The sequence below is a fragment of the Giraffa tippelskirchi genome, chromosome 8 (assembly GCF_054371585.1).
Source record: "Giraffa tippelskirchi isolate mGirTip1 chromosome 8, T2T-mGirTip1v1.2.pri, whole genome shotgun sequence".
Classification (NCBI taxonomy): domain Eukaryota; kingdom Metazoa; phylum Chordata; class Mammalia; order Artiodactyla; family Giraffidae; genus Giraffa; species Giraffa tippelskirchi.
In genome coordinates, this window is record NC_137282.1 from 154,642,220 (window position 1) to 154,665,474 (window position 23,255).

A 23,255-nucleotide genomic window follows, 5' to 3' on the forward strand; every position below is an offset into this window, starting at 1 on the left:
GACCAATGTCATCAGAAAGCAGAGGGAGGGAGAAAATGTGGGTGAGAGCCTTTCTAGTGGCTTCTGTGGGAAGGAACCATGAGGCAGGAAAAACAGGCCTAGGACTGGCTGGTTGGAATAGTTCCATCAGGCTCTGGGGCACAGAGACTGTCCCTCATTGCCTGGTACTGGGTCCTGGGGTGATTAGGGCAGGTCCAGAGTGGTCCAGAGTGTGAGAGCTGATAAGGGGGATGGTTGGGGTGTGGGCTCTGAATCAGCTGGTTTGTATTTGAAAAGTGCACTTGTGGGTAAGTTGTTGACTCTCTCTAGGGGTTGGTTAACCCTGGGAGGGCAGTCTCTCCAAGGGCAGCAAGGCCCCAGATATATCAAAGCATCAGAATACAGAAAATAAAAGACATGGCTAGTACAGTATTATGTCTGGTCTCACATGCTTTCCAGGAGGCTTCCCTGGTGGCTCAGTAATAAAGAATCCACCTGCCATTGCAGGAGACATGGGTTCGATCCCTGGGTTGAGATCTCCGTGATGGATTGAGAAGATCTCCTGGAGAAGGAAAATGGCAAACCATTTCAGCATTCTTGCCTGGGAAGTCCCATGGACAGAGGAGCCTGGCAAGCTACAGTCCATGCGGTCGCAAAGAGTTGGACACAACTTAGAGACTAAACAACAACAAAATGCTTTTCTAGAATCTGATACTGGTCCATTGAAAGGGGAATCTATTTTCTCTGACTTTGAGCTTGGAGGACCTTTGTGATTGCCTCAGTGAATAGGCCAGAGGAAGCAACAGTATGGCTTCCAAGGTTAGGTCACTCAGGATGATAGGGTTCCCACTTGGCTCTTTTCTTGTTGGGACACTTGCCCTTGGAACTCAGCCCCCATGAGGAAGCCCAAGGCACGTGCAGAGGCCATGGGTCCGTGTTCTGATCGAGAGCCCCAGCGAAGGTCCCAGTGGTTTGCCTGCATCTAGCACAGGGCCTGTGAGTGCACGTGGCTTAAAATCCCAGTCTCCAGGCCATCCCAGCTGATGCCAACAGGAGCCAAGAAAAGCCACCCTTGCCAAGGCCGTCTAAATGCAGATTCTTGAGCAAAATAAAATGTGTCATTACTTTCAGCCCCTGGTCTTGGGGTAGTTTGTTGCACAGTAGAAGGTAACCAGGACATAGGACAGTAAGATGATGCTGGGGCGGTGGGGTGGGTGGAGTACAGGTTGTTCTGAGTGCACGTGGGGAGGGTGGAGGATGGGAATAGGGATGCAGTCAGGGCAGAAAAGGCAGCATAGAGTTAATAATAGTAACCAGGGGACTTCTCTGGCAGTCCAGTGGTTAGGACTCCAAGCTTGCACTTCAGGGGATGTGTGTTTGATCCCTGATCTGGGAACTAAGATACCCTGAGATGCAGCCAAAAAGTAAGAAAAAAAACAAATTAATAAAAATGAAAGTGGGCATTGAAACTGAATGGGACCCCGAAGGACCTTCCTGGGGACAAAAGTGTCTCTGCGTTCGACCCCTTCACCCCAGCACACGCTCTAGTGTGTAACATTCGCTAAGTTCCAAAGAGCAGACTCAAGCAGTTACTAATTAGGGAAGTGAGGGAATTCAGGAAAGAAAAATGGTCAAGAGACAACAGTGCTGTGATAAAACAGAGTCCTAGTTCCCCTTCAAGGGAAATATATAGTAATCTGATGCATCTCTTTGAAATATTCTGCAGGCACTAAGGCCCCTACCTGGGAAGAGAATGGTGACTCCATGCTGAAACCCCAGACTTCGGTTAGAACCCAAGAGTGGACTTTAAGAGCTGAGAGGGAAGAGAGAGGATGTGGAGAGCAGGTGGCAAGGTGTGGATGTGGGAGGGGAAGGGGGCAGGCAATGGCCACTCCGATCTATGACCCTACTGAAACAGGAGGGTGGGGACAGGGCACAACCTTTCATCAATGACATAATGATGAAAAGTGAAAAGGGAAAGTGTTAATTGCTCAATCATATCTGACTGTTTGCAGCACCATGGACTGTATAGCCCACCATCTCTGTCCATGGAATTTTCCAGGCAAGAATAGTGGAGTCGGTTTCCATTCCCTTCTCCAGGGTATCTTCCCAACCTAGAGATCAAACCCAGGTCTCCTGCATTGCAGTTGAATTCTTAACCATCTGAGCCAACAGGGAAACCCAGAACTTGTATGTTGCATGACAAACTGGTTCAGTTCAGTTCAGTCACTCAGTCGTGTCCAACAGACTGCAGCACTTGTGATCCCACAGACTGCAGCACTCCAGGCTTCTCTGTCCATCACCAACTCCTGGAGCTTACTCAAACTCTCATGTCCATTGAGTCGGTGATGCCATCCAACCATCTCATCCTCCATCGTCCCCTTCTCCTCCTGCCTTCAATCTTTCCCAGCATCAAAGTCTTTTCTAATGAGTTGGCTCTTCACATCAGGTGGCCAAAGTATTGAAGCTTCAGCTTCAGCATCAGTCCTTCCAATGGATATTCAGGACTGACTTCCTTTATGATTGACTAATTTGATCTCCTTGCAGTCCAAGGGACTCTCAAGAGTCTTCTCCAACACCACAGTTCAAAAGTATCAGTTCTTCAGCGCTCAGCTTTCTTTATAGTCCAACTCTCACATCCACACACGACTAATGAAAAACCATAGCTTTGACTATACAGACCTTTGTTGGCAAAGTAATGTCTCTGCTTTTTAATATGCTGTCTAGGTTTGTCATAGCTTTTCTTCCAAGGAGCAAGTGTCTTAATTTCATGGCTGCAGTCACCATTTTCAGTGATTTTGGAGCCCCAAAACATAAAGTCAGCCACGGTTTCCATTGTTTCCCCATCTATTTGCCATGAAGTGACGGGACTGGATGTCATGATGTTCGTTTTTTGAATGTTGAGTTTTAAGCCAGCAAACTGGGTCCAGGATGTGATGATTTGACTTCCAGTGGACCTTGAACCTCATTATATACTCCTTGTAATACATTTGCATAAGCTAAGTGACATACCCACCAGTGCTGTGATAGTTCCCAGGCCAACTATCAAAGATCAAAGAATGGGCAGTGGTTCAATTCCTGGAAATCTCTGCACCTTCTCCCATAGTCCTTGGAATAATCCTACTGTTCTTTAGCCTTTGAAATTACCCAACCCTCCAAAACTAACCATGCCATATTTCAGGGTCTGTCACTTTCTGAGATGGCCCACGCTGTCTGTGGAGTGTTTCTCTCTAAATAAATCCCCCACTTTAAAAAAAAATCTTTTTGATATGGACTATTTTTTATAAGTCTTTATTGAATTTCTTGCAATATCACTTCTGTTTTATGTTTTGATTTTTTGGCCATGAGACATGTGGGATCTTGGCTCCATGACCAGGAATCAAATCCCAGTCTGGGTTTGACTGGTTCAAGTCCTAGAATGTGGGTTCAAATCTCATTCTGAGTTGCATAGTTTCACTATGACCTATGACTCTAGGCCAGTCTTCCTCTGCCTCCAGCTGGTCACTGCCTTCTGAGCCACCCTCTGATTTTTGGCCTCCCAGTTTGGCAAGATTAAAGGCAGGAGGAGAAGGGGATGACAGAAGACGAGATGGTTGGATGGCATCACTGACTCAATGGACATGAATCTGAGTAAGCTCCAGGAGTTGGTGAGGGACAGGGAGGGCTGGCGTGCTGCAATCCATGGGGTCGCAAAGAGTTGGATACGACTGAGCAATTGAACAACTCAGCAACAGCTTTGTTCCTCTCCTGCCTCTTCCCACCCTCTGCTCCATCTGACTCTGGAAATAATTGCAAAGGATTGTTGTGTTGGGACTTATATCATATGGAGTGAAGTGCAGAACACACCTTACAGTTTGTCTCATTTTCCTCCTGTCACTGAAGCAAAGTGTTGAGAAGAGGAAGTCATCTTACAGTTGCTGCAGCTGCTACTGAATTTAGATTGGAAAAACGATTTGCTTGAGCAAAGTGGTGATCAGATAAATCCCGTAAATTTATTGCTTAAAAAAATGTGTCTGTTAGAGAGAGGGGGGTGGCCACCCCGATGTTGTGAGGGGGCAGGGCCGGGGGAGGGGCATTGTCAGCCTCTGTGCACCAACCATTAGAGAAGTGTTGGGCAAGTAGGAATGATGAAGGCCTTTCAGCCCTTTGGCATCTGATAAAATCCTTTCCTTTTTCACGATCCCATTTGAGATGGGGAAGGTAGCCTAGGGGTGGCATTACCTCTCGTTTGTAAATAAGGAGAATGAGAAATGCTCAGCTAACAAGCAGAGGGTCCATCTCCAGCCTTTGAATCTATGTAAGAGCCTCTGCTCTTTGGATGATCCACTTGAGTGTATGTGGTCCCACTGATTTGCAGATGAGATTCACTCTTGGAAGAGAAGCAGGGAAAGACACTTGACATTTATCTTGTGATCATTTTGTGCCGGGGACAAGGAGGCGGGTGCTTATGTTAGCTTTCTATAGGGCTGGTTTACGTTAAGATGGGAAATGATCACAGTTGCTTTTGGTGGCCTGGGCGTCCCTTGGACTAAGTCTTTCTCCTCTTTCTGAGTTGTATCCAGCCCATTCCTAGGAAACAGAAGCTCCATTCCTGCTGCTATTTATTAAATCAGGTCTGGGCCCTGCCCCCTCGCATCCATGTCTCCATGGGCTTCTGCAACTCCTGGTAGGCATGGGGACCCTGTGACTTACTGCAGCCACTCCCCCATGGTGGGCCCTTCTCCTGTGGGCTCACTAGGACCTCCAGCCCCTGTGGAATCTCTTCTAGGTGTGTCCTAGAACACTCAGGAGTGTCCCATGGGTGCTGCCAACAAGTCTGGGCCTGCCGGGCCTTGTCTCCTGGGGTGTGAGCCCCTGGGTGTCCATGCTCAGCAGTTGTCTGGGGTCAGGGGGCTGCCTGTCCTGGACAGCCTGTGCCCCATTGTTTTTCAGAATTTCAGCAACAGAGCTTCTCAGCTTCTTCCAGAACTCCTGGTCACCTCACACATGGTGACAAGGGCTGAGTCTTTGTGAGGATGATCTGTGATACCTGGTTGCTTGGCACACCCCCCTGAGGGACCCTAGGTATCACTCGGGACTCGGGGTCAGTCTGCCTCTCTGCAGATGACCGTGGCTGGTTACTGAGTCAAGCTCAGGGGCCTGGTTCCTTCTCCACTCTGGGTGAGGTCTCTCAGTACTATGATAACTGATAGGGGAGTGTCGGTTACTTACATCCCTCCCGCAGTACCACACTGTGAGTCGCTGATAAAAAGCAGTGGGCCATTGTTGATTATCCACACTGTGCCAGCCCGGGCACTGGCAACTTTGTCCATGTTATCTTCTAATTCCCAGAACCACCTGAGACCACACGACTTACCGCCCCTGGGTTCAGAAGTCAGGATGTGTCGGTGAGGGTTGTCTAGAGACGTGACTGCATATTTCATCCTTCATCCTTCATCTACAAAATGAGCCATTAGACCACATGCTGTTTAAAATCCTCACTCGAGAACTCACCTTTGTTACCTTTCTAAGGAACATCTCTGGCCTCACAAAAGTCAAACTTAAGCCCTCAAAAGACACAGAGCTGACTGTATAATAGAAACCTGCCAGATTCCTCTGTCCATGGAATTCTCCAGGCAAGAATACTGGGGTGGGTTGCCATTCCTTTCTCTAGCAGATCTTCCTGACCCAGGGATTGAACCTGGGTCTCCTGCATTGCAGGCAGATTCTCTACCGTCTGAGCCACCAGGGAAGCTCCAACACCTAATATCTACATACCATTATTTGTTGTTCAGTAGCTAAGTTGTGTCCGACTCTTTGCGACCCCACGGACTGCAGCATGCCAGGCTTCCCTGTCCATCGTTACATCAGTGGGTTGTTATTCTGAGGAGGGAGTTGTTTAAAACTATCTATTATGATTGTTTTTTAACTTCAAGTAACAGAAAGCTCATGTCAAGGCTATAGTTCTGCAATCATAACAGGATTTGGGAGGTGGCTGTGATCCACTTGGAAAGAGCACCAACTTAGCAGCGAGCATCCGGGGCTGGAGTGTAATTGAAATTTACCAGCTCTGTGTCTCTAGGCAAGGAATCTTTGAGCATCAGTTTTCTCAACTGTAAAAATAAGAATTGCAGGATTCATCATGCGGGGGCTTTATGTGGTCCAATGAATGTGACAGTACATCACACATTTGTAACTGCTCTGTGCTACGTAAGAGTTATTAAAACTCTTCTTCGACTGCTTCTATTTATGTAAAACCTTAACATCAATGCTTGTCAGTTCTGGAATGAGCTTAGGGAGGGCAATTGCTGACTCTGCCTATGGACCTCCGTTCACCACTCTGACCCTGCACTACTCTCCCCAAATGTAGTCTAATTCTCCAAATAGTCTCCAAGGGGAAAATGTCCCTCTCTCTCCTTTGTGCTTTCATTTCACGCCATGGCAGTGGTCTGTTTCCTCATAGATGATATGTAGTTTTAGTTCTGTAGGGCTTCCCTGATAACTCAGTTGGTCAAGAATCTGCCTGCAATGCAGGAGACCCCAGTTTGATTCCTGGGTCAGGAAGATCCGCTGGAGAAAGGATAGGCTACCCACTCCAGTGTTCTTGGGCTTCCCTGGTGGCTCAGCTGGTAAAGAATCTGCCCACAATGCGGGAGACCTGGGTTCAATCCCTGGGTTGGGAAGATCCCCTGGAGAAGGGAAAGGCTACCCACTCCAGTGTTCTGGCCTGGAGAATTCCATGTCCGTGGGATTGCAGAGTTGGACATGACTGAGCGACTTTCACTTCACTTTAGGTTCTGGTAATGTGAGTGTTCTGAAATCTCCAAGAGGGGCAGGTGGGGTGGGATGTGGTAGGAAGGCAAAATTCCTTCCTGGAAATGTGAGGATCTGGGTTCCGTCCAGGGTTTTGCTATCTGTGTGTGAGCTGTTGGACCCCAGGAAAGTCCCCCAGTCAATTCAGCCTCATTTTGATAATTTGTGCAGAGAAAAATTTCAGCCCCATCTTCCACAGAGGATTTTTGAGAGGATAAAAGCATTAGCATTCCCATTATATATCACCAAATATGTAGAGAATACTTTCAAGGTGGGAGCGAGGTGCTGAGCCAGGTGCAGAGGGTAAATCAGCTAATTGGATGTGCAGGAAGCCAGCATATGTGCGAGGTCCATTTGGGTCTCAGGAGGGAGGCTGGGGGGCCTCACCTGGTGGGCCTTGAACACTCTGACTATGATGGGTACTATCCATCTGGAGGCACTATGTCAGGTGGGAAGATGTGGAGGGTTCAGGGGAAGACGGGCACCCCCAAGGGATCACACTGACTGCTCCTCTCTGGTTTCCGCTCCCGCTTTGGGTGGCCCCAGCAAGAGAAGCTGCAAGTAGACCACCAGCTTGTCACAGCCGCTCCCTGTACAGCTTGTGGACAAGTGTGTAGGATCAAGAATTCACATTGTAATGAAGAGTGATAGGGAGATTGTTGGCACCCTACTGGAATTGGAAGACTTTGTCAATATGGTACTGGAAGATGTCCCTGAATTTGAAGTCACACCAGAAGGAAGAAGAATTACTAAATTAGACCAAATTTTGTGAAATGAAAACGGTCTAACAATGCTGGTTCCTGGTGGAGAAGGACCTGAAGTATGAATGGATTTCCTTGACTTATGCTAGATCCTGTTTTGTCTTATGATGACAACAAAATAGAAAATTTTTTGACCTTTCAGTGTTTGTATTCTGTGAAGCCAGGTTTCCCATTAAAGGGAAATGCTTTGAGGATGCCCTGTTCATGCCCATTTTTGTAAGTTAATCATGATTATTTTGGAAAAAGAACAGTTTTTTAAGACAAAAAATAAAGTTGTTTTTGTTAAGGAAAAAAAGAAAAAGAAGCTGAAAGGAGGTGATAGAAGCGGGGTGGGGTGGGCATCCAGTGATGGGACAGTTAGAGAATGAACATGTGACAAGGGTATTCATCTGGAGGGCCCTGACTGGCATACGGCAGTGTCCCTAGGGCTGGTGACTTACCTGTACAGGTAGTAAAGAAATTCCCTTGTGGGGCCTTGCAAATCATTCTTTTAATCCAGTTTCCCAGGGGTAAGCGGAGTATTTTAGAATAATCTTCTCACTGGAAGTGGTGTCACCCCACCTCCTGGGTAAGTCCTGTACTTTTAGATTTCACCAACAGTCCCAAGGAGGTCTCCATCCCTCTGCAGCTCTGAATCAGCCGCTGTTCTCCTGAAGGCTTTGCTGGAGCAGGGCTTTGGGTGAGGGCTAATTAGATAATGCCTGTGAAGCACTTGGAGTTCCTTGGAGACGGTGCCTCTCGATGTATTATTAATAGTGGTGAGCGCAGTGTTTCCAAACAAAGACTTGCCTACTTAAATACCCAGGGCAGGGGGAGAGAGGGCAGAGGGGAGGCCTGGAGAGCAGACCCAGCAGAGAGAGCCAGTCCTTGGGGAAGGCCTCCAGCCCCATCACGTGATCTTCAAGGTGGGGATGGAGGGCAGGGACTGTGAGTATGAAATGGAAAGTTGTGGGGCAGTACTTGTGTAGACAGTGTGAACAGGGCCCTGGTCTGCAATGGGGCGCTGAGGAGGGAAACTGGCAAGCCTAGCCAGGCTGTGCCCCCCGGGGTTGGTTTCCTATTGAGGAGATATACCAACTTTGCTTTGCTTTGTGGCTCACCAGGGCTTCCCTGGTGGCTCAGATGGTAAAGCTTCTGCCTACAATGCGGGAGACCCAGGTTCGATCCCTGGGTCGGGAAGATCCCCTGGAGAAGGAAATGGCAACCCACTTCAGTCTTCTTGCCTGGGAAATCCCACGGATGGAGGAGCCTGGGGGGCTACGGTCCATGGGGTCGCAGAGTTGGGCACGACTGAGCAACTAACACACACCAGCTTCTAGGAGCACTGCCTGGGCTGGCGTTGCCCTGAGAGAGCTCCCTCAGCTTTAGCTGGCTCTGTTTCCTAAGAGATTAACCCGGATTAACCCCTGCTCCTCCCAAAGATTGGGGTGAGCCCCATGCAGATTTCAGTATCAGATGGCTGGATCGTTAAAGGACTGATTCGAGGAGGCCAAATCCTGTGTTAGGGATTGTGACTCGCATCCTGCTGGAGGATCTAGCTCAGAGAACTCACCTGTCACTGGTGTCCCCTGTAGCTGCTCACATGGGTAGGTGTCTAGGGTGCTCCCAAAAGACATGCTGAAGTCTGTTATGGGCTAGGGGTTTGTATCCCCTGAAAATTCTTATGCTGAAGACTTAATGAAACCATTTACTTCAGATTGGGACTTGAACCCATGTGCTGGGGCTTGAACCCAGCCAAAACCCAGGATACCTGGTTTCGGTACTGAATGAAGATCAGGTTTCTTGATGTCGCATTGCAGAAAGAATTTGGTGAGAGACAAAAATGATAGGTAAGAAGTGGATTTATCCAGATTCAGAGAAGAGCATACTCCACAGACAGAGTGTGGGCCATATGGTGTGGATAGTTTTTATAGCCTGGGTTATTTCATATGCCAATGAGTGGGAGGATTATTCCATCTATTTTGGGGGAAGGAGTGGAGATTTCCAGGAATTGGGCCACCACCCACTCCTTGGTCTTTTGACAGTGTCTTAGAACTGTCATGGCACCCCTGGCTGTGTCATTTAGCTTGCTGATTGAGGATCAAGGTCTAGTCTTGTCTGCCATCTTGATCCCCTTTGATTCTAACCGGTTTATGTTGTGTCCTTGGACTATGTCATTCTTTTAGAAGTTGTACCCTGCCCCTTTCCCTCCTGTTTCATTAACTCTCCCAATGGGATGGTGTTTGGAGATGAGGTCTTTCTTTGAGAGGTGGTTAGGATTAGGTGAGGCATGAAGGTGGGGCATTTGTTACCAAACAGAAGTTCCTATGACCGATGCACTACAAGGCCAAATAATCCAAAATGTTGGAGTTTGGAGCAGAGAAAGGCTTATTGCAGGGCCAAGCAAGGAGAACAGGTGGCTCGTGCTCAAAACCCTCAAACTCTCCAGTGGCTTTTGTGGAAAAGGTTTGGTAGGTAGAGTTTGGAGTGAGGGCTGCAGGGTGTGTGACTCTGTTCTTATCAGTTGGTGGTGAGTAACAGGGCAGTGCTCCAGGAACCTTGCCCTCAGCCTGAAGTCACCATCCTTTACTTGGGTGGAGACCTCAGTTCCTTAAGAAGAACTCAAAGATATCATTATGTGTATTTCTTAGGAGGAACCGGGACCCTGCCCCAAGGCTGCACTGTTGCTTCTTGACTGTTCCTCCCTTGCTTCTGCATCTCCTCCCTTCCCTGATTAGCAGTTGTTTGAATCTGCCCTTTGGCCCTCCGGGAAGGTCAAGGAGGCTGAGAGAAGCCTATTTCCTTACAAAGTAGAAAGAGGGATCATACGAAGAATGTGTATCTCAGTGGGCCACACAAGGTCCTGCTCCCTTTCAACCTTACTTATTGCACATTAATTAGTTAGGATGAAGTCATGCTAAAGTGGGGTGGGCTCCTGGCCCAACGTAACTGGTATCCCTATAAGAAAAGAAGAGACATAGACACACACAGAGGGAAGATGACTTGAAGACCCTCAGGGAGAACACCATGTGAAGAGAGAGGAAGGGATGGAATGATGCATCTCCAGCAAGGAAATGGCAACCCACTCCAGTATTTTTGCCTGCACAGAGGAGCCTGGAAGGCTACTACAGTCCATGGGGTGGCAAAGAGTCAGACACGACTGAACAACTAGATAACAACAACAGTCACAGCAACAATCTACCAGCCAAGGGATGCTGAAGACTGCTGGCCACACCATAGAAGCTAGGAGAAAGACACAGAACCCATTCTCCCCTCCAGCGTTCAGAGAGACTACGGCCCTGCCCACATGGTAACTTCAGACTTTTCATCTGCAGAACTTTGAGAGAATGAATTTCTGCTGCTTTGGGGCTACCCCGGTGGTCTGGTGGTTAAGACTCCACACTCCCAATGCAGGGGGTCTGAGTTCAACCCCTGGTCAGGGACCTAGAGCCCACATACGGCAACTAAAGATTCTGCATGCCACCAGAAAGACCAAGGATCCTCGTGTTGCAACTAAGACCTGGTGCAGCCAAAATAAAAAATAGATAAGTAACAATTTTAAATTTCTGTTTTAAAGCACCTGATGTAGGGACTTTTTCACAGCAGCCCCAGGAAGTTAATACTTTAGGGTCCAGGGGTGTTCAGATGCTCTTTCAAACTGACCACAAACACCTCGGTCGCCTTAGAAAGCCAGCCAAGCCCAGGAGGCCTCCACTCTCTTTGTGTCTCTATTTTGGGAAGTCTGTACACATGGGCTCCTAGGTTCACTCATTGAGGACAGGCCTTCTGCTGCCAAGTTCTCACACAAAATGTTCCAAGACACAAAAGGGCTTAGAAACCCAGAGGCTGGAGCCAGTAGAAAAAAGCAAAGCTGTCTTCCTGTTTAGCCAAAGGACAGGCGTCTCTGAATACCAAAAATCACACATCATTATTTATCCTTATGAATCATCAGGTGACATTATATTAGCGGACACCCCACCCCGTCATAGGTCAGTCCCATTAGTTACCAGGGGGAAACGGGCAGGTTTAGAATAGGTTAGTAAAACCCCAATGCACCAGATGATCTGGCATGTTCTGGCACTGAAACTTTTTTGCTGTGCCTGTCAGGCACCCTCTGGTCTCAAGGGGTGGACAGCAGACAGCTACCAGGGTCCCCTTTCTCCCTCACACCTCCGCCCCCACAGTTGCAGACCACAGGGCTTTTCAACAGCTGCCTAACCACCAGCAGTCTGTTCCTGGTCCTGGGTGGGGATAGCGCGTGTGGTAAGCTGGGCTGCAGACACCTGGCACTATCTCGTGTAAGATCATCTTTCAGAAGGTGTGTAAACTTCCAGTAACCTGAAGACCAGAATCTACCTCTAGAATGCTCCTTCAGGATAGCACCCTGAGGTTTTGCCTTCGGGGAAATCCACCCCCCTCACCGCCCCCTCGCCCCCCATCCTTGCTTCCCCGGGAGGGGCTGACACCATTTGTTGTTGTTTGGTCACTAACTTGTGTCCGACTCTTTGTGACCCCATGGACGGCAGCACGCCAGGCCTCCCTGTCCTTCACTATCTCCCTGAGCTTGCTCAAACTCATGTCCATCGAGTCGGTGATGTCATCCAACCATCTCATCCTCTGTTATCCCTTTCTCCTCCTACCCTCAATCTTTCTCAGCATCAGGATCTTTTCCAAGGAGTTGGTTCTCTTTGCAGCAGGTGGCCAAAGTATTGGAGCTTCAGCTTCAGCATTAGTGCTTTCAATGAAAGCACTCAGGGTTGATTTCCTTTAGGATGGACTGGTTTGATCTCCTTGCTGTCCAAGGGAGTCTCAAGAGTCTTTTCCAGGACCACAATTCAGAAGCATCATTTCTTCAGCACTCAGCCTTCTTCATGGTCCAAGTCTCACATCCATACATGGCTACTGGAAAAAACACAGCTTTGACTAGACGGACCTTTGTCGGCAAAGTAATGTCTCTGTATTTTAATATTCTGTCTAGGTTTGTCCTAGCTTTTCTTCCAGGGAAGAAGCGTCTTTTAATTTCATGGCTATAGTCACTGTCCGCAGTGATTTTGGAGTCCAAGAAAATAAAGTCTGTCACTGTTTCTGCCATTAACCCAAGAAATAAAGCCTTCTTCATTTGTGTCAGTTAAGCTGCCCAATTGACTCAAACCAAAGCTTTTCTGCCTCCAAATGTTGAAGAGCCAATATAATTTACGTGGAGAGGAGATACAGAAACTTGTGTGGGAATGATTCATTTTTAAGTTGGGGCTGCTGAAGGCAGAATGGTCCCAGCTCATGGCTCCTGGTTATTAAAAAAAATGTTCTCAGGGCCTGTGGGTGCTAGTATAAACCAGTTCCGATGTTAAAAACAAAATATAATTATTAATTAGTGCAGATGGATTAGAATTTTATTTAGAACAGGCAGCCTGCATAGGTTTTTGCATTTAAAGTGTTGATTAGAGGCACAAGAAGGGTGGGGAAATTTAAGAGTAGGCTAATTAATAGGGCAAAATCGTGTGGCCTGGAGGAGGGCATGGCAACCCACTCCAGTATTCTTGCCTGGAGCAGCTGAGCACAGGACAGCAGCACCATGGGTGAGGCCTTGTGTTAGGCACTGAGGGAGATGAATGAGAAATGGTTCTTAGGACAAGGGAACAAGAATGACTTTTGTGGGTATGTCACTTAAGCATGACTTAAGCTGAAGCTCCAACGCTTTGGCAGCCTGATGCGAAAGAGCTGACTTTTTGGAAAAGACCCTGATGCTGGGAAAGACTGAAGGCAAAAGGAGAAGAGGGTGGCAGAGGATGAGATGGTTAGATAACATCACTGACTCCATGGACATGAGTTTGAATAAACTGTGAAAGATAATGGAGGCCTGAGGAGTTGTCCCTGGGGTTGCAAAGAGCAACTTGGCGACTGAACAACAAATGGAGTGATGAACTTAGCTTTAGGGTAGCAGCCTTGGGACATTCTGGTTTCTCTTTCCTTATTTTTCGATTAATCCCTATGATAACTCTATCACTTGGTTTCTATTTTGTATGGTTTGTAAGGTATGAGCTGAGTCAACTTAGTGGGTAAGCCTTCTAGGGAGACTTCCTGTCACCAGCATGACTGGGACGCTGAAAATGCCACCCAGAGTTGCAGATGAGTTTTATTGGTGGAAATTAAGACACCTTAATCTGCCGGTGCAGGGGACACAGGAGACTTGGGTTTGATCCCTGGGTCAGGAAGATCCCCTAGAGAAGGAAATGGCAATCCACTTCAGTATTCCTGCTAGGAGAATCCCATGGACAGAGGAGCCTGGTGGACTACAGTCCATGGGGTCGCAAAGAGTTAGACATGACTGAGCATGCAGGCAGTATGGCATGATCCTGTACATCATAATCCTGCACTGTGACTGGTGAATGGGTTGACCTGCAGTTTCCCCAGAGACATATAAGAAACAATGGAAAACAAGGGAAGGACTTCCCTGGTGGTTTCAGTGGTTGGGACTTCGTGCATTCACTGTCCAGAGTGTGGGTTCAATCCCTGGTCCAGGAACTAAGATCCCATCATCCATGCGGTGTGGCTGGGGGAATAAAAAAAGAAACAATGGATGAGGCTGTAGAGGTGTCCTGAGTGGGAGTGAACTTGTCAGGTCCTTTCCTAGAGCTGGTATGAGAAGAGAGAGTTGGGGAGATGGGGAGGTGTCCAGCTCTAGGGTATGTGGGGTGAGTGGGGGGGATAGGAACCCATCTCACCTGTCAAGGACCAGGGCTGAAAACAGGGAGGAAAGCTGACCTGCTTTCTGCCATCAGCTTAGTGACCAGGGCTGGCCTGTGTGGCTGTTAACATCAGTGAGTTAAGGGCACTTAAGGGCTCAGCTGATGGAGGTGGCCGTGCCCCAGGAACAGCACCTATGCGCTCGAGGCTTCTGCAGGGGCAGCGGAATCAGCCTTCCTGCTCCGTGTCCTTGGGTAGCTCAAAACACTGCATGGGCTGCCACTTTGCACACTTTTCCTGGACTGATGGAGCTCTTCAGGAGAGCGGGGGAGAGTGTTCCAAAGTGGGAACCTTGGGAAGGCCTGTTACACCCAAGGGGGCCAGGTTGGGAATGCTACCTGGGTTTTAGGCTGGTCCTGAAAATAGCATGTGAAGAAGGCGTAGCTCTCCATTCATCAGTCACTTGTCCTAATGCGCAGGGGTGGGGGCAGGGACTGAGGAATGCTTATTAAACAAACAAACCAGTTTCCTTGTTGCATAAAAAGAAACTTTGGCACACTGTGTAAATACTTCAGTCTTTATAGGAATATGCAGTGTTGATGTAACGACCCAATTTATCTCCCCCCACCCCAGATTAACCACAAACTTATTTTGAAGTGGGAAGTGGGCGCTTGGCATCTTGAGCTCCATAACTTGAAGTCGCTTAGGAGGCTTCTTGTGAATGTAACAAACAATGGATGCCCATGGCCTGGAATTGAATGTTATAATGCAGTGGAAAGGGCAGAAGAATAAGATCTTGGTGCTTAACTAGATTCTACCACTAACAAGCTGTCTCAAAGGACCTTCCATTTAAGACCCAGCTAGGGGTTTAGCTGAGTGGTAAAAAATCTGCTTGCCAATGCAGGAGACATAAGAGACTCAAGTTCAATCCCTAGGTCAGGAAGATCCCCTGCAGGAGGGCATGGCTACCCACACCAGTATTTCTGCCTGGAGAATCCCATGGACAGAACAGCTTAGTGGGCTACAGCCCATGAGGTCACACAGAATTGGACATGACTGAGCATGCGTGTGTGTTATGCCTCAGGAAGGGAATTGCTCCTAGAAATTCTCTTAGAGGAACTGTCCTGTAAACTCTGGGCAAATTCCCTTGTATTTTGTTGGCCTGATCTGTGTCATGTATCATGAGTTGAGGAGGAGGGTAAAACCCTTGTGACTGGTTTAGATACATCAAGACCCACTTCCAAAGCTAGATAAGTAGTTATCTTTCCTCAAGTCACATTGGCTACATGATGAAGAACAAAATCAGGGCTCCACCAGCAAAGAGAAGGGGGGACATGGATGTTGGGTGGGCCTCCAACAATATCCACTGAAATGAGGCTAACAAACTTGCCTGAGATTGATTTTGGGCAAATTAGCCTTGTTCTTAACCACTGTACCATGTTCCCTCCATCTCCAACATTCCACATGTCTAAATCAATTAGAAACATTTCAGCCAGTATAGGAAGAGACTGGAAATAAATGCTGTTCTAATCCCCAGACACATTTAACTTCTTTAGACAGCCATTTTGCTAAGTACCAGTGAATGCTGAAGAATATTTTGGCATAAGATATTTGATTGTCAGTTTATGAGTGGGATATTTCAGTTTCAAAGTTCCAGATCTCTTTCTGAGTCCAAAATATGCAAGTGTACAGGATTTCCTTCCAAACAAGTCATAAATCAAATAGTTTATCCATAATAAAAGCTGGGGGAATGAGACATTTATCTTCCCCTGAGCTCTTTTTTTTTAAGACAAACTCTCCGAGTTGACCTTAAATTGGGAAAGAGAATCAGAACCTACATATGAGTTTGGTAGTTACCACTTTCAACAACAGCACAAACTGACTAAAATAATAAATGGAATATGCTGACTTGCATCTACTGAAAAACCCAGAGCTAAGCCAGCTTCCTTTAGCTCAGTCATGTCACCAAAGATCCTGTTTATTTCTTCATCTCCTATCCCATCTCAAAGGGAGCTCACCTCGGGATCATAGACTTGCTGCCCATAACTCGTGGATGACATGCTTCCCTCTTCCCATCTGTGGACAACTGGTACCACTGAAAGAACTAGAAAACGTCATTCTTGCAAATTCCCAGCAATGTCTCCTTGAAGCTCATTGGCCTGAACCAATCTATGTGGCCAGGGGAAAGAAATGGGCTGATTCCTTTCCCCCGCATCATCTACCTCACCTCTAGAGTTGATCCCAGGGGCCAACCCAGACCCAGGGCCTCTAGGAAAGGGAAGGAGAAATGGTGCTGGAAATGTCACCCACAAAGGTCAAGGGCACTAGCTTACAGGAAAAAATGTTTGCCTCCATTGATCAGCTATTCCTCACGGACTTCCCAGAAACAATGCACATGATGGCATAAGGAGGAGGCAGTCAGAGAGTGGGGAGAAAGAGAACAATCGTCAGATTGTAGGCACAGTTTGTTGGAATTTAGCTAGAGTTCTCTGGCCAACCCAAAGTGTCCGTGGGTGAAAAGTTAAAAATCTTGTCCTGACAAGGCTTGCTGAGTCATCCCCACCCCCAAGCCTCCTCTCTCCTCCCTACTGGTCGGGTATTCTCTGTAGCCCGCCAGGTTCCTATGTCCATGGAATTATCCAGGCCAGAATACTGGAGTGGGTAGCCGTTCCCTTCTCCAGGGGATCTTCTCAACCCAGGGATCGAACCCAGGTCTCCTGCATTGCAGGCGGATTCTTTACCATCTGAGCCACCAGGGAAGCCCTCTGAGGGCCTCAGACTCAGTTTAATCTTTCCTGTGTTTATCTGAAGCTCTAGTCACTGGCTCATCCCTCCCCACACAGTGAGGGGTGGCTCCTCCCTAAAACACTGTCTTTGGAAGAGCCCCCCCTTGAGGAGACTCGGTCCTTAGCAGTGAGGGGCCTGGCCTGCAGACAGAGAGATGAATCCCTGAGGGTCCACTGCTGTTTTGTTCTTGAGTTCTTCATTCAGCTTCATTCATCCGTTCATCTGGTTGCTGTTAAGTCACTAAGTCATGTCAGACTCTTTGTGACCACATGGACTGCAGCACGCCAGGGTTCCCTGTCCTTCACCATCTCCCGGAGTTTGCTCAAACTTATGGCCATTGTCATGCTATCTAACCATCTTAGCCTCTGTCGCCCTCTTCTCATTTGGCCTTCAATCTTTCTCACCATCAGTGTCTTTTCCAATGAGTTGGCCACTCATTTTACAAGTACTTAATGAGTGCCTAACAGGTACCAGGCATTATTCTATGACTGCGTTTACAGAATTAAATAAAACTCTTAATGTCTCTATCACATGAAGTTTTCCATGTGGAGCAGATTGAAATTTAAAAAAAAAAATTACTTGACACAATTAGAAAATGATAAACATGATGTAGAAAAATAAAATAGGAGAAAGGTAAAGAATGTGTGTGGGGGGTTGTAACTTTGATCAGGTGGTAAGAGAGGAAGGACCAAAACATAGTACCTAGTGGTGTTCAGGACCCAGGGAATCCTTTAATAATTAATTAGTTACCTGGTTCGCTCAACTCAGAATTATGTGTGTGCATGCTTAGTCACTTCTCTGTCCATGGGATTCTCCAGGCAAGAATACAGGAGTGGATTATCATGCCCTTCTTCAGGGGATCTTCCTGATCCAGGGATCGAACCCGCATCTCTTGTGTCTCCTGCACTGACAGGTGGGTTCTTTACCATGCGACCACCTGGGATCTTAACTCTTTCCCCAGAATTAGGATGGTTCAGTTCAATCCAGACTGAGCACAAACTCTGGTCTCCAGCAGAGGGATTAAACAAGCCATTCTACCTTAAAACTGAAAGGGCAAAACTGCCGAGGAGAAGGTATATAAATACTAATGTGCTTTGAAATCTTTGTATATTTACAGTTCGATTTATGATTGGAGAGGTGGTCCTTAGGGTTCATCTGACCGTTTGCCAATGAGCATTTCCCCCAAACGGGCCCTTGTGGACGCTCGTCCCCTCCGCATGGACTAGTCAGTGGAGTCTGTGTGGATCCAGGGAATGAAAGCACCCATTTGACCCAAGCATTCTTTGACCTACATGTTTATGTGGGGATTAAGCGTAGAATGAGTTGTCACTGAAAATATGTGCTTTGTGTATTTAGAAGATAAGTATTTTTTTATTGCTAATTAGTGTTGGACTCATACACATTTGTCATGTTGGGATGTCAGATTCATTTGTCCTTTCAAACCCACTGCCTTAATTAATCTTTCTCCAGCCACTCTGCATTGCTGCCTGGCGGTAACTCGGACTGCTAGGCTCTGTGGGAATGGGGTTTCTACTTAGAAACTGTTGAAATTTAAAGCCAAATCTGGAGTTTGAACCTTGTTGAAGAAAACATCCTTTGGTAAATTCGAGAGCTAATCTCCCCATGATGAACCCACAGGAGGGTGCAGTGGGTGAGTACTCTACTGGTCAGCCTTTCCTAAGTCTTGGCCTGGGTGTCGTTTTCTCTGAGAAGCATCTCCTGAATCCACCCTCTCTCCCCGAGAACTGGACAACATCCCCTCCTTTGTGCCCAGGTAAGATTTTACACTCAGGTATCAGAGTGTCTCTGATTGTTTTAATTTTATTTTTGGCCTTGCCATGCGGCTTGTGGGATTTTTTAAAATTTCTATTTATTTTTGGCTGCACTGCGTCTTTAATGCTGTGCGCAGGCTTTCCCTAGTTGCAGCAAAGCAGAGGCTGCACTCTAGTTGCGGTGCCTGGTGTCTCATCGCCGAGGCTTCTCTTGTTGCTCAGCATGGGCTCGAGGGTATGTGACCTTCAGTAGTTGTGGCATGTGGGCCCAGTTGCATGTGGGATCTTCCTGGACCAGGGACCAAACCTGTGTCCTCTGCATCGGCAGGCAGATTCTTAACTACTGGACCACCAGGGAATTCCCTGATTTCATTTTTATTTTAATGCAAATGCTTACTCATCTATCTACCCTCATACCACCTTTCTCCCCCGGCTCAGGTTCTTGAAAACAGGAATGGCACCCCATTTGTATGTGTGCCCTCGGCACTGACTATCTTGCCTGGCAAGATGCACTTTGTAAAATGGCACAGAAGGCTAATTCTTTAAGCACAAGTTATTCTGTAAGTAGATAAATCTCATCTGACTTGTATAACTGTTAAGACAAGTAGAATTGGAACCCATTGTTTAGGAAAAACCTAATTGATGGTATATTTAGTTTTGAGAAAATTCTGTCAATTGAGTTTTTTTTTTTTCTTTCTGAAGAGTGAAAAAGACTGTCATTGTTCAATTTTAATAGCAGAACGTCTTTTGGAACATTGATATTATCAGTGCCCCCTGGTAATACATTTGAGAAGTATTGCCTTAACGAATAAGTATTCCAGTATAAATAATATTCTAGTCTTACAAATAATAATGAAAACAATGATGACATTTGTATATCGTTTTAGTACTTATAGGAGCTATCATGTCTAGTCTGTTATTTGACCCTGAAGAGTCAGAGGCAATTATTACAATTGTTGTTGTTTTTAGTTGCTCAGTCGTGTCCAACTCTTTTGTGACCATATGGGCTGTAACCTGCCAGGCTTGTCTGTCCATGGGATTTCCCAGGCCAAGACACTGGAGTGGGTTGCCATTTCCTTCTCCAGGGGATCTTCCTGACCCAGGGATTGAACCCACGTTTCCTGCATTGTGGGTGAATTCTTTACCACTGAGCCACTGGGGAAGCCCTGTTATAACCATTTAAATAATGCAGCAGGTGGGAATGAGTTAAATTGTTCCAATTCACAAATCTGACAGGTAGAAGAATTAGGACATAGGCCCACGTGCCTATGCTAAAAAATCCTTCGTGTGTGTGCGGGGTTCATGCGTGCATTTGTATGTGAAGGGTGGCCCTGATGGATGGAAAAGCTGACTGTCAAAGTCTGGAGGGTCTTCTCAAGTGGCTGACCTTCAGTTGGTCTAATGAAGCCGTGAGAGTACCTGTGGACCCAAGATATTCGAGGCTGTGATGTGAGGCTGGGGCAGGAATTGGATGTTCCAAATCTTTCCACACCAAGCAGTGTAATTCAATCTACATTGGTCACAACCACTTGCTGAGCGGCCCGTGGTGATAAGACAGACCTGGGGAAGGAAGGGGTAGGGTTAGGCTATGTGGGGGTCTCCTCTACAGCTGACTTGGCTTGTTTTACTTGCCGGAGGATGGCTATTTTCCCTGCCCCTGACAAAAGATTTGTCAGTGACCCCAAGCAGGCCATACCTCAAGTGAACTCTAGCTAAGAATAAGTACATCCCCAGGGAACACAGTCATGAAAAAAACCTGCAGCAGGATCATAGCAACCACAGGCCCACAGTCTCACAACCAAAATCCTTGGGGCCAAATGAGATTCAGGACACAGAATATTACCTAACACCCCTGATGGAGATCCGGCTGCATTGTGTAAGCCAGCACCTTATTAACTCTGCAGCCAAAGGCATGGACCACACTTGGGAACAGACAGGCTATTAATAGGCTCCCATCAGTTCAGGCAAGCCCTGGACACCCAGGGAGTTAGCTAACTCATGGTTTGGGGAGGACCTTGAATGTCAGAATTGTGGATACAGAATAACAGACCCTTCTCCTCTTTGTACCATCATCACTGCATTTTCTTTTTCATGTTCATCTCAAAGACAAAACATATTCTTTGGCTTGCTGGGGCTGACAATGGCCAACATTTGTTTCCTTAGAAAGATGCTGTGTCATCAACCCTCTGGAGGCATCTGCATACATGAAGGCCAATTTTTCTGAGCCTGAAGAATTGCCCTCAGATGTTAATAATGAAAGCTGCTTTGTATGCAAGTTTGGCCAACGGGCAGGTTCTCCAAGAAGGGTTGGAATTTTGTAGAGTGGGGACTTGAAAGTATCCCTTATGTGGTGATTCCAGAAGGAACCTAGGAGGGAACCTAGGAGCCTCTGGTCAGGAGTGGTCATTCCACGTGAGGTACAGACTGGGGATGGGAAGGCTGTAGCATGGACTTCATGTGGGGAAGAAGGGATTTGGGCTGGGTTATCGAGGGTCAGGATTCTAAAATGGAGGATTCATGTTGCATGTCTTAAATGATGTAGAGTCAAGAAAGGTGTGCAGCGGAGGCTGATAGATGAAAATGGGGCTTGATGATGAACAGCTCATTGTGTGTTGAACCTGTCAATCTCTTCCAGCGCCTGCAGCTCGCCTCCTGGTTTGCCTCCTGCTCAGTCCTTTGCCTGAAATGCCCTCCCTGGGCTCCTTCCCGCCTGGGCACACTCCCATTCATTTTTTAGGACACGGCTCAGATGTCACCTGGTCTGTGGAAGACTTGCCCTCACTCCGGAATGCTAACTCCTCCTTTCGCTGTGACCCCACAAGCCTTTCTGTGTACCTGACGCCACTTCTCTCGTTGTACTGCGGTTGCCCTTGAGTCCTTGTTCTCCCCCCAAGTTGAACCACAGGCTCCCCCAGGGAGGGTGCCATGTCTCTTTTTCTTTTTTTGGACTGGCATCTGGCTCAGTGCTTGACCTGGAGTTCGAGACAGTTGTTAGTTGAATAAATGCTTTTATATATTTTATCATTTCTAAATACACTTCTCTTTCCTGTTTTCTCTTTTTTAAAATTTGTCACATCAATGTAATTGGGGTGATAAGTCCTAAGTTTTGGGACATAGGAGTTACCACCATCCTTCAATGAAGAACTGCAGGATTATGTGAAAATAAAACTCATGAAAAGGTGAAGGTGAAGGCTGTTGAATGTGTTAAGGTTGTCTCCCAAAAGATATGTCCAAGTCCCAAACACTGCTACCTTATTTGGCAAAAAATCCCTCATGGTGGACTTCCCTGGGGGTCCAGTGGTTAACAATCTGCCTGCCAATGCAGGGGACATGGGTTCGATCCCTAGTCCGGGAAGATCCCCCCATGCCTCGGAGCAAGTAAGCCTGTGTGCTGCAACTGCTGAGTTCTTGTACCCTAGAGCCTCTGTTCCACAACAAGAGGAGCCACGGCGATGAGAAGCCTGCACACCACAGTTACAGAGTAGCCTCTGCTCGCTGCAGCTAGAGAAGGCCCGTGTGCAGCCGAAAATAAATACATTTAATTAAAGGAAAAAAAACACTTGTTGTCTGTGATCTTGTCCAGTACCAGTTCTTATGTTCACTTCCAGGTGGATTCATTCTGTGTTCCTTCCTACACTGGCGTCTGAGGCAGGGGCTGTTATATTTGGAGCCATACGCAGCTGTACATCACATGAATGAGAAATGAACTTGAAGACTGATACTTTCTGTTATCTAGAGCCCTACAAGCAACTTATGAGGTTTCAAAGTGCCCCTCTCTCTGGCCCACCGTTACTCCGCTTGCTTTTCTTTACGCCATATTTTACATGATAATCTCTGGAGTGTTCAACACTATTTTTTTTTTTAAAGCCTGAAGAAAAACACATTTTATTCTCCTCTTCACTGTTAGTTATCAAAGCACTGAAGCATTTGATTCAAAGGCAAAACAAAAAGCAAACAGAGGAGGCCAAATTATGCCCTCTGTGGAAAGGAACTGTGTGAGTGTGGATTAAAGAAATGAGTTGAATCACAGGAAGAAAATGACATGGATTTTTTAGAACAGACAGAAGAGAAAAGTAGGTCAAATTTTTCAACCTCTTAACTGTGTCATCATCCCTTGAAAGCTCTTACTGTCAGTGTTTGGTGAAGTCGAAGCAAAGCCATGGATACTGAAGTCACAATCTGGTAAAATAAGGAGCTTAGCGTTTGGGAAAGTGTGGGGAACCTTGGGTCTCCATGAAGATGCTGTAAGGGAGAGTCAATTACTTTTATTTTCACATTTCAAGGCTAAGGGATCATGAAGTAACACCTGCCATTTTGGTTTCCTTTATAGTACATGGTGGGCTTCCCAGCAGGCACTGGTGGTAAAGAACCCACCTGCCAATGCAAGAGACATAAAAGATGTGGGTTTGATCCCTGGGTCGGGAAGACCCCCTGGAGGAGGGCATGGCATCCCACTCCAGTGTCCCTGACTGGAGAATCCCATAGATAGAGGAGCCTGGTA

The 23,255-nt window shown here is 47.0% G+C and overlaps 1 pseudogene; it reads left to right on the top strand.

Moving 5' to 3' along the window:
• The first annotated feature begins 7,408 nt into the window (after positions 1 to 7,408).
• Positions 7,409 to 7,597, top strand: LOC145516619 (U6 snRNA-associated Sm-like protein LSm5 pseudogene; annotated as a pseudogene).
• Positions 7,598 to 23,255: the final 15,658 nt, after the last annotated feature.